The sequence below is a fragment of the Bos javanicus genome, chromosome 5, assembly GCF_032452875.1.
Source record: "Bos javanicus breed banteng chromosome 5, ARS-OSU_banteng_1.0, whole genome shotgun sequence".
NCBI classification, from domain to species: Eukaryota; Metazoa; Chordata; class Mammalia; order Artiodactyla; family Bovidae; genus Bos; species Bos javanicus.
Window position 1 is genome coordinate 96,191,767 of NC_083872.1, and position 12,267 is coordinate 96,204,033.

A 12,267-nucleotide genomic window follows, 5' to 3' on the forward strand; every position below is an offset into this window, starting at 1 on the left:
TGCTTCCTAGGTGGCACAGAGGTAAAAGAATCCACCTGCCAATGCAGGAAACATAGAGATGCAAGTTTGATCCCTGGGTTGGGAAAACATCCTGGAGTAGGAAATGGCAACCCACTCCATATTCTTGCCTGGAAAATTCCATAGACAGAGGAAACTGGCGGGCTACAGTCCATAGGGTCATAAAGAGTTGGCAAGATTGAACACACATGTGTATTTTATATGAATGCTTTTTACCATTCTATGCATTTCGGCTGCATTTCTTTTCATTCCTATTCTTCTTAAGATTATATATATATTTTAAAATTATTAATTGAAGGATAATTGCTTTACAGAATTTTGTGGTTTCCTGTCATACATCAACAAGAATCAGCCATAGGTACACCCATTTTCCCTCCCTTCTGGACCTCCCTCCCATTTCCCTCCCCACCCCACCCTTCAGCCTGTTACAGAGGCCCTGTTTGAATTCCCTGAATCATACAGCAAATTCCCACTGGCTATCTGTTTTACACATGGTCTTGTAAATTTGTATGTTACTCTCTCCATACATCTCCCCTTCTCCCTCCTCTCCTCCCACCTTGTCCATAGGTCTGTTCTCTATGTCTGTTTCTCCACTGCTGCCCTGAAAATAAATTCATCAGTGCCATCTCTTCAGATTCCATATATATGTGTCAGTATATGATATTTACATTTCTCTTTCTGACTTACTTCACTCTGTATAATGGGTTCTAGTTTTGTCCACCTCATTAGAACTGATTCAAATGCATTCCTTTTTATGGCTGAGTAGTATTCCAATTGGAGAAGGCAATGGCACCCCACTCCAGTACTTTTGCCTGGAAAATCCCATGAACAGAGGAGCCTGGAAGGCTGCAGTCCATGGGGTCGATGAGTCAGACACGACTGAGCGACTTCACTTTCACTTTTCACTTTCATGCATTGGAGGAGGAAATGGCAACCCACTCCAGTATTCTTGCCTGGAGAATCCCAGGGATGGGGGAGCCTGGTGGGCTGCCGTCTATGGGGTCGCACAGAGTTGGACACGACTGAAGCGACTTAGCAGCAGTAGCAGCAGTATTCCAATGTACATATATATCACAGCTTCTTTATCCATTCATCTGTCAGTGGACATCTAGGTTGCTTCCATGTTCTAGCTATTGTAAATAGTGCTGCAATGAATATTAGGATACATGTGTCTTTTTCAGTTTTTATTTCCTCAGGGTATATGCCTAGGAGTGGGATTGCTGGGTCATATGGTGGTTTTATTCCTAGGTTTTTAAGGAGTCTTCACACCATCTTCCACAGTGGCTGTATCAGTTTACATTCCCACGAGCAATGCAAGAGTGTTCCCTTTTCTCTACATCCTCTCCAGCATTTATTGGTTGCCCTAGAGTTTATAATACACATTTATGATGAGTCCAAGTCCACTTTCAAATAACACTATACCTCTTCGTGGGCAATGCAAGTATCTTCCAATAACTGAATAATGCTATTTCTCCCTCCCAAACTTTGTGTCATTGCTGCCATTCATTGCACTTATGCATAAGTGGAGGCACACACATACCACACACACATGCTCAATATTGGATGCATTATTGCTATTATTTTAAACAAGCTGTTATCTGTTCAGTTAAGAATAAGAAAAATAAAAGTTTTTTTTCCACCTTCATTTACTCCTTCTATGGTGATCTTCCTTTATGTAGACAGAGTTTCTGATGTGTATCACTTTTCTCTTGGAGGAACTTCTTTTAACATATCTTATAAGGCAGTTCTACTGGCGAAAAATTCTCTCAATTGTTGCTAGTCCGAGAAAGTATCTTTTTCCCTTTACTTTTGAAGGATAATTTTACAGAGTACAGAATGCTAAATTGGTGGTTTTTTCTTTCAACACTCTAAATATTTCACTCCACTGTCTTCTTGTTTGCCTGGTTTCTGAGGTGACATCATATGTAATTCTTTATTATTTTGGAGGAGTTTATCTCACTTGGTGTTCTGTGAGCTTCCTGGATCTGTGTTTGATGTCTGACATTAATTTGGAGAAATTTCAGTCATTATTACTGCAAATGTTCCTTCTATTCCTGTCTGTCTTTCTTTGGTATTCCCATTAAAAGTATGTTACAGCTTTTGTAGTTGTCCTGCAGCTCTTGGATATTCCATCCTGTTCTGTATTTTTCAGTTTTTTTTTTCTCTTTACTTTTCCATCTTAGGAGTCTGTATTGACATATCCACAAGCTCAGAGCTTTTCTCAGCCATGCCTAGTCTACTAATGAGCCCATCAAAGGCTTGCTTCATTTTTGGTATGGTGTTTTTGATATCTAACATTTCTTTTTTATTCTTTCTTAGAATTTCCCTCTATGATTACATTGCCAATCAGTTCTTGTATGTTGTCTGGTTTACCTGTTTCAGCTCCTTACTATATTAGTCATAGATGTTTTAAAACCCCTGTCTGATAATTCCAACATCACTGCCATATGAGTCTGGGTCTAATGCTTGCTCTGTTTCTTTGAACTATGTTTTTGAATTATAGTATGCTTTGTAGTTTTTCTTGATAGCTGGACAAGATGTACTGAGCAAAAGAAACTTCAGTAAACAGATCTAAGCTGTTATGGACAGAGAAGCATTCTCTAGTCCTGTGATTAGGTCTCAGTACCCTGGACTGGGAACTTCCCCAGCCCTCCCCCTTCCCCCACAATGGGACAGGATGATAGAGTGGGCTGGAGTTGGGTATTTCCCTTCTCCCAGGTAACTTAGGCTCTGATAAAGCCCCAGCAGATTAGGCTCTGATTAAATAGTTTCTCTTGGAGGCAGGCCCTGTTAAAGACAGAATCTTCTTGAGTATTTCAAAATGGTTATTTCCTCATTGCTTTTCCAGAAGCACAAGGAAAAATTCCCCCCCAGTATTCACCCTGGAAGAACTCCTAGCAGTAAAACTCATAAAAGTGTAGGGGCCCCTCATGACTGCTTCCCTTGCTGTTTTTAAACTGAGTCTCCTCAATTGATCTATGATGAATAAGATTTTGTACCCCAGTATTGGTGACCTAGAGCCAGACATCCTGGAATGTGAAGTCAAGTGGGCCTTAGAAAGCATCAGTATGAACCAAGCTAGTGGAGGTGATGGAATTCCAGTTGAGCTATTTCAAATCTTGAAAGATGATGCTGTAAAAGTGCTGCACTCAATATGCCAGCAAATTTGGAAAACTCAGCAGTGGCCATAGGACCAGAAAAGGTCAGTTTTCATTCCAATCCCAAAGAAAGGCAATGCCAAAGAATGCTCAAACTACTGCACCATTGCACTCATCTCACTCACAAGTAAAGTAATGCTCAAAATTCTCCAAGCCAGGCTTCAGCAATACGTGCACCTTGAACTTCCTGATGTTCAAGCTGATTTTAGAAAAGGCAGAGGAACCAGAGATCAAATTGCCAACATCCGCTGGATCATAGAAAAAGCAAGAGAGTTCCAGAAAAGTATCTATTTCTGCTTTATTGACTATGCCAAAGCCTTTGACTGTGTGGATCACAATAAACTGTGGAAAATTCTGAAAGAGATGGGAATACCAGACCACCTGACCTGCCTCTTGAGAAATCTGTATGCAGGTCAAGAAGCAACAGTTAGAACTGGACATGGGACAATAGACTGGTTCCAAATAAGAAATGGAGTACATCAAGGCTGTATATTGTCACCCTGCTTATTTAATTTCTATGCAGAGTACATCATGAGAAACGCTGGACTGGAAGAAACACAAGCTGGAATCAAGACTGCTGGGAGAAATGTCAATAAGCTCAGATATGCAGATGACACCATCCTTAGGGCAGAAAGTGAAGAGGAACTAAAAAGCCTCTTGATGAAAGTGAAAGTGGAGAGTGAAAAAGTTGGCTTAAAGCTCAACATTCAGAAAACGAAGATCATGGCATCTGGTCCCATCACTTCATGGGAAATAGATGGGGAAACAGTGGAAACAGTGTCAGACTTTATTTTTGGGGGCTCCAAAATCTCTGCAGATGGTGACTGCAGCCATGAAATTAAAAGATGCTTACACCTTGGAAGGAAAGTTATGTCCAACCTAGATAGCATATTCAAAAGCAGAGACATTACTTTGCCAACAAAGGTCTATCTAGTCAAGGCTATGGTTTTTCCTGTGGTCATGTATGGATGTGAGAGTTGGACTGTGAAGAAGGCTGAGCGCTGAAGAATTGATGCTTTTGAACTGTGGTGTTGGAGAAGACTCTTGAGAGTCCCTGTACTGCAAGGAGATCCAACCAGTCCATTCTGAAGGACATCAGCCCTGGGGTTTCTTTGGAAGGAATGATGCTGAAGCTGAAACTCCAGTACTTTGGCACCTCATGCGAAGAGTTGACTCATTGGAAAAGACTCTGATGCTGGGAGGGATTGGGGGCAGGAGGAGAAGGGGACGACAGAGGATGAAATGGCTGGATGGCATCACTGAGTCGATGGACGTGAGTCTGAGTGAACTCCGGGAGTTGGTGATGGACAGGGAGGCCTGGCGTGCTGCGATTCATGGGGTAGCAAAGAGTTGGACATGACTGAGTGATTGAACTGAACTGATTGGTTATAGAAGTTTCTGTTCATGAGTTTCTGCTCACAGGTTTCTACTCATGAAAGCTGTGATTGTCTTTAATCACTTGTCTCTCTTATTTGGGGGGTGGGGGCCGGTGGGGAAGAGTTTACCCTGTGACATCACTTCCCTGATGGATCTAAGAACAGCTGTTGATCTTTCAGTTTGTTCAGCTTTTTTCTTATAGTTAAAATGGAATGACGGCTTTGAGACTGGAAACCAGAACTCTAAACTCATGTGTGCTGCTACCCAGGACCACACCACTCCTGTGTCCTAACCACCAATACACAGCTGAATGCACCTACTTCTTTTCCACTTTGACTAATGAAAACAATCAATTTAGCATTATCTTTTGGCTGAACAACTTCAACAGTCTTCTAAAGCATCATTTGGCTGTTCTGTTCTTGTATGCATATAATCAGTTCTCCATTAGCAATGTGAGTAATCGTTAAAGCAAAAACCAGATATAACTTCCCTTTAGAACTTATCAATGGTTTCCTGGTGTATATAGGAAAAAAAAATGCATTTTCAAGTAATGTTCTACAGGCCCTGCCTGATATAGCCTGCCTGCTTCTCTTAACTTGTGTCTACCTCCTCAGTCACTCACTGTACTCTAGTATGGACTGTCCATCTTCTCTCCCCCGACTCCTTTTTTAAAATTAACTTTCTTATTGATTTCTTATTGATTTCTCAGAGAGCTTTATATACTCTGCATACAAATCCTTGGTCTGATATATGTATTGTAAACATGTTCTACCAATCTTTGACTTGCCTTTTATTCTCTTAATGCTTTCTTGGTTTTTGTTGTTGTTGCTTTTGCTTTTTTTTGATGGAAAGAAATTATTAATTTTAACAAAGTCCAAATTGCAGTCTTTAAAAAAAAATAAATAAAATTAACTTTTATCAGATTATAGTTGATTTACAATCTTGTGTTACTTTCTGCTATACAATGAATCAGTTATGCACATATATATACCCACTCTTTTTCAAATTCTATTCCCATACAGGCCTGATGAACTATGGATGGAGGTTTGTGACAGTATAGGAGACAGGGATCAAGACCATCTCCCAGCCAAAAAAATGCGAAAACACAAAATGACTCTCTGAGGCCTTACAAATAGCTGTGAAAAGATGAGAAGCGAAAATCAAAGGAGAAAAGGAAAGTATACCCATTTGAATGCAGAGTTCCAAAGAATAGCAAGGAGAGATAAGAAAGCCTTTCTTGGCCATCAATGCAAAGAAATAGAGGAAAACAACAGAATGGAAAAGACTAGAGATCTCTTTAAGAAATTTAGAGATACCAAGGGAACATTTCATGCAAAGATGGGCTCAATAAAGGACAGAAATGGTAGGGACCTAACAGAAGCAGAAAATATTAAGAAGAGGCAGCAAGAATACACAGAAGAACTGTACAAAGAGGATCTTCATGACCCAGATAATCACGATGGTGTAATCACTCACCTAGAGCCAGATATCCTGGAATGCTAAGTCAAGTGGGCCTTAGGAAGCATCACTACGAACAAAGCTAGTGGAGGTGATGGAATTCCAGTTGAGCTATTTCAAATCCTAAAAGATGATGTTGTGAAAGTTCTGCATTCAATATGCCAGCAAATTTGGAAAACTCAACCTAGACAGCATATTAAAAAGCAGAGACATTACTTTGCCAACAAAGGTCTGTCCAGTTAAAGCTGTGGTTTCTCCAGTAGTCATGTATGGATGTGAGAGTGGGACTATAAAGAAAGTTGAGCACCGAAGAACTGTGGTGTGGGAGAAGACTCTTGAGAGTCCCTTGGACTGCAAGGAGAGCCAATCAGTCAACCCTAAAGGAAATCAGTCCTGAATGTTCATTGGAAGGACTGATGTTGAAGCTGAAACTCCAATACTTTGGCCACCTGATGCGAAGAATTGACTCATTTGAAAAGACCCTGATGCTGGGAAAGATTGAAGGCAGGAAGAGAAGGGGATGACAAAGGATGAGATGGTTGGATGGCATCACCGACTTGATGGACATGAGTTTGAGTAAACTCTGGGAGCTGATGATGGACAGGGAGGCCTGGTATGCTGCAGGCCACGGGGTTGCCAAGAGTCAGATACAACTGAGCAACCGAACTGAACTGAACTGAAAAATAGGTTGATAATAGGCCTGAAAATAATAGGCCAAAGGTATCTCCACATTCTAACATGAGAACGAGAGCTCAGCCCCCTAAGTGGGAGTATAAGAAGTGGCATTTTACACCTGAAAATCCACCCATTCACCCACCTGTGAGGGCGAAGGAGCAAGGGTGTTTCCCCTTTACTCAGGCCTCGTTACGGGGCTTCAGCAGAAATGCTATGGACTGTGTCTGCTCCCTGCTTTGTGACACATGGAGACAAGTGATGAGGCTGGAGATGCTCTCTGGGTCAGTAGAGCAACAAGAGGTGGCTCATGAGAGGCTGGAGGGAGAAGGAAACACAGTTGGTCAGAATAAAAGGATGAGAGAGGGCTTTCTATGAATCATAGGCATACTAGATAGGCGCTTTGCTTAGAGAGAAAACTGGCTGGGTTTTTCTTTTACACCACACAGAGGGTAACTTGCAAGGGGCAGGAAATCACAGCAGAAAGTATAACGTCAGGTGTGCAAACCCTGAAGGAGGAAATGTGAATGACCATCTGAGGATGTGCATTTGTTGCTTTAAGGGAACGGAAGGTAAGCCATTTCCGATGGTGTGTGGGAGCCTTTCTGAAGAGCTCATGAAAATGCCATGAGAGGAAGTGTCTTCAACACCTGCCAGTCCCAGGGAGCAGGGACACTAACTCATAGCACTGCCAGCCATGAAGGCCTTCCCTGTTGTTTGAGGGCAGCTATATGAGATAACCCTGGGTACAGACCAACTTCTGAATCCCAGAGGCTTAATACAGCTTAATGCAGCTTTGGTTTTGTGTTTACATACAGCCTATGCAGGAGAGGCGGCCTTCCTTCATCCAATGGCAGGGGAACCCAGGGATGGAAGAGGTGTAATGTCTCATCTGCTTTGACCCATAAATGACACATCACTTCCACTGATGTTCACTGGCTAAGAGACGACATATGCAAGGGAGGATGGGAATGAAGGGAGGATGATGGAATGTTTGATGAGCACAAACTATACCTCACTGTCCTCCTCCCTGTTTCCTCCCATTCCCCATTCTTCAGCCTGGCTTGAGGACCAGTTATCTGCCTGAATGCACCATATAGCCGTATAGTTGTAAAATTGTTTTAAATAGAGGTGATGGATAGAAAGTGGTCATTGTACTCTTCTACTTTTAATATAAGCTTGAAATACAGAGTTTTGACAATGACACGGGATTAGTTTTTTGTTTTATTATTTATCGAGCACTTATTATGTTCTAGGGCCTTTACAAATATGTATTTTTCTATTTTCACCAGCCTGCTCAGTAGGCATTATTAGTATCCTCATTTTATAGATGAGGACAGTAAAGCACAGAAAGGTGAAGTACACGGCCAAAACATGGATATGGTGAATGATTTCCTAATTGCATTGCCTATTAGTTGTTAGTTGGTGAGAATAGGAGTTTCTGAGTGAAGGGATCTTTTCTTATTTAGTTTAGTACCTCTAGCATCCTACCTAGGGCTTAGCACAAAAATAAATATTCAATAATATAGGAATAGTCATTTTAATGACTGAAATGGGAGTATAGCATGACTTGAAGTGACTTAAGAGACTGAAGAAATCCAGTTACTTGGGTGAAATTGGAGAAGTCATGGGTGTATCCTATGGGCAGACCATGGGTATATCCCAAGGGGCAGGGAGAACCAAGCCCCACTAATCTGAGCAGTGCAGGGGCTTATTTTAAATTGCATCCATCAGGTCCCACCTGTCACCCATCAGGTGACACTCTGGGAGATAATTTTGTGGGACTCACCTTAAATGCCACTTCCTCACAGGGGCCTCCCCAGAACACTGGAGCTCAAACAAACACCCACTTTTAGCCTCAGGCCCAGCCCTTGACTCATCTCTTTTGTAGCTCTTATGCAATTTTTTGTTTACTTAAAACTTCTCCACTAGAATGTAGAATGTAAGCTCCATGAGGCAGGCATCGTGTCTGTTTTATTTACTCTATTTTCAAACATAAAAGTGAATCACACGTATTACATGCTCAAGAATGAGTAAATGAGCAAGTGAATGAAACAATGACCTCATATCACCTTCCTATCCTATACCCCAAGGCCTGTTAAGAGTGGCTTGGATTTAGAAGAGTCCTGCACTTGGACTGCTTAGTAGGTGGAACTGGGGAGAGAACGGGGCAGGGAGGTGTCAGATCCAAATGGTGGCAGAGGGAGACGTCAGTAGTCTACTGAAGAGTTTTCATAGAGTTGTTTGTCTAATTCAAGGATATGCTGCTGCTACATTGACGAATTGTTTTGTTTGTATAATGGGGAGGAGGGAGGAAGTCTAACCTAGGAAGCTTGTTATCACTAATAGCTGTGTTTCTGTGGGAAAATGCATTCTGAGATTAAACCACAGACTTTAAACAGGACCTTTAAAACAGCTAATTTATAAATCAAGGCCTGTTTCTATATAATATTAATCTCTCACTAGAAACTCAAAAGTTGCTCACGTGCTAGACATTGTTGACAACTGGGAAATACAGAGAATATAAGGCACATTTTCCTCCCTGGAGAGGACACAATCTAGATAAGAGACAGGCTTCGAGCATCAACTCTCTCCTGAAAAGCTGTAAAGAAATTACTTTCACCCACAATTTTGTGTAACTTCATTGTAGGGACACCAGACATGAAAATCATAATAATTTAGAGTTATTCCTAATGCTTTATATTTAGAGAAAGCAAAATGTACACAATGCAATGAAGAATCAGTGTGTCATTTAAACAAAGTTTGACTTTCTTCTTTAAAAAATTAAAAAAATTCTTTCTTCCCCCTTGTAATATCTGTTTAAATTTGCTTAGGTATCCTGTCTCTTCCACAGCTTGTAACTTGACAGAATTCTTGCTGCATTTGACCTTGAGTTACAGTTGGCAGCTTACACATCTGTCTTCCCCCACAGACTGTACATCCCTGTACTCCAGAATAATAGCTCACTGATCTCCACGGCCCTCCATCCCACATGCTGTCTTTCCTATGCTTGACTCATGGCAGACTTGCACTCATCCTTCGTTAAAACATGTGGACTATGTTTTCTTTTCCCCAGGACACCTTTGGAACCCTTTGTGATTCTTGTTATTATTATTGTGAAAGAGGAAAAGTATGTCCTATGTACACTGTGGTTGTTATTAAAGGTAGCAATTGTCACCCAAAGACATGATGCTCCCACCTCTTTTATTTAAGAAGCTACTGATAATTCTGTATATAATTATGGTTAAAAATGATATAAAAATTTGTGCAAGGGATACTTTCAGGCTCTCAGGATGGAGTGGGAATCTCATCCAAGGGGGCTCATTTTTAGTGACAAGTGGGGACTGGTCCTTACACCCTCCTTGTTACTTGAAGCATTAGAGAGTGGGGAAATAGTATAGTTTGTAGATATTTCTCATGAACTTTCATTGTTTTAACTTGCTTTCAGTTTAGAGGTTGACATTTTCTGATCTGTTGCAGTGGTGATTAGGGATTCATTTTGTGTTCTGAAGGCCTCTGTATACTCACCAACCATATATTTCCCCCAGAATTAGTGTTCCTTTCCCCTCATTGTGAGAAGGTGTCTGTGTCAGTTAACTACTGCAGGGAAAACAAGCCACCCCAAAACTCACAGATGCTGAAAGCAACCGTCATTTACCTCACTCACGAGTCTACAGGTCAGAGGCTGCACGTCTGGACAATTCTGCAGTTTCAGCTGGTTTCTTTGAGCGGTCAGGTGATCAGCTGAGTGTTAGCTGAGGCAATGAGACCCTGGATTCTCATGCTTCTGCAGGTGAGCCCAGGCACGTCCTCATGCCAGCAGCCAAAGCCTAAGAGCAGAAGTGCTTTTTCAGGGTTACACCTGCATCAGATCTGCCTACATCTCATTAGCCAAAGCAAGTGACATGGCAAAACCATGAGAAATGTAGACTCGTCTGGCAAAGTGGCATTAAAACAGAGGAGGCAAAGAACTGGGGCCATCAATGCAATTAATCTATCCAGATTTTTTCAGTCACTATCATATCCCTCACACTGAAGGGGCTCAGAACCTCAGCTGGACTGGACTGTGTGAAATGGGAATCATTCTTCTTGGTCCTCTAGGAAGATCATAGGACTGAAACCACAGGACTGGATTGGAATCCAGACTCTTCCATATCTTTGTGACCTTGGTCAACTCACTTCAGCTCCATCAGTTCAGTTCAGTGGGTTAATATTATCTCTTACGTAGAGTTGTGAAAATCAAATTTAATGATTAGAACACGAATAGTGCTTGATGTGGTATCAGCTCAATACATGTTTTCCTTATGCCAAAGACTGGCTCTTCTCTTATGTATTCAAGTGGTAGAACTTCTCTTTTGCTTTTTACTAGTATGAGGAAGATATTTCTCATTTTAATCAAATGTGTGGCATAATCATCTCTAATATTGAAACATACATATATTTGCACTTGAGTGAAGGATGTCTCAGGAGCAGTTGTAAGTTTGTATCCTAAATGAAGTGAAATTTGCTCAGTTGTATCTAACTCTTTGCAACCCCATGGACTGTACAGTCCATGGAATTCTCCAGGCCAGAATACTGGAGTGGGTAGCCTTTCCCTTCTCCAGGGGATCTTCCCAACTCAGGGATCAAACCCAGGTCTCCTGCATTGCAGGCAGATTCTTTACCAGCTGAGCCACAAGGGAAGCCCACATTCATATCCTAGAGCATCCAATATTATCATAGTTATTTCAACTTCCAAAGAAACACAGTATTTATGAGTTAGAGTTTTTCTAATTAAACATATTTAAATTTCTTTCTTTCTTTCTTTGTACTATCTCAATATAGTTTACTCCAGCTGAATTGATGTGTAGAGATTCCTATTCATTATTTAAGGTCCCTCTTGAGAACACAGATGTCAGTGTCTTTCTACTTCAAGGGATAGGCAGGGCCCCAGACTAATCATGAGGGAAATTTAAACTCCATTAAATTGCCTAAATATGTAAGAGGCTGCATTAAAAACAAACGTGTTGCGTAATAAGTAAATACATTTTCCCCATTCATTTTCTTCAAATCCATTTAGGAAAAATAACCAGGGATGGTTTTTGAGTTTTTATTTTAATGTTAGTAAAAGTGTAGTGGGACCATTAAAAACATTTGGTTATAAAGCTTAAAGATGAACATATTTTATCAGCCTCTTTTAAAGGTTCTTTAATGTATTCTTGTCTGTGTAATTTTTGAGCTAAAAGCACTGTCTAAATTTAAGTTGGTTTTCACTCGCATTGCAAACTCCATCTGTGACGAGTCTCAATAGCTGTCCTTTTATTCTTCAAATGATGTGTGGTTCATCAGTCAGACGGTGGGGGGACAAAAGGAGGGCTGTGTATTACTAGAGTCAATCACATTTTTCAGTGAAGCATGTTCAGTATTACAGAGAAAGTTTATAACCAAGTGTTTCATATTAAATAGCCTGAGAAATAATCAGTTCTTTCCATTTTCCCCTTAATTCCATTTAAAAATTACTCCAGTATATAGTACCTCCTCAAGTCTCTCTACCTGTCTTTTTATTGTTGTTGAATATGTAGAAGGTCCTTATAAATTCAGGATA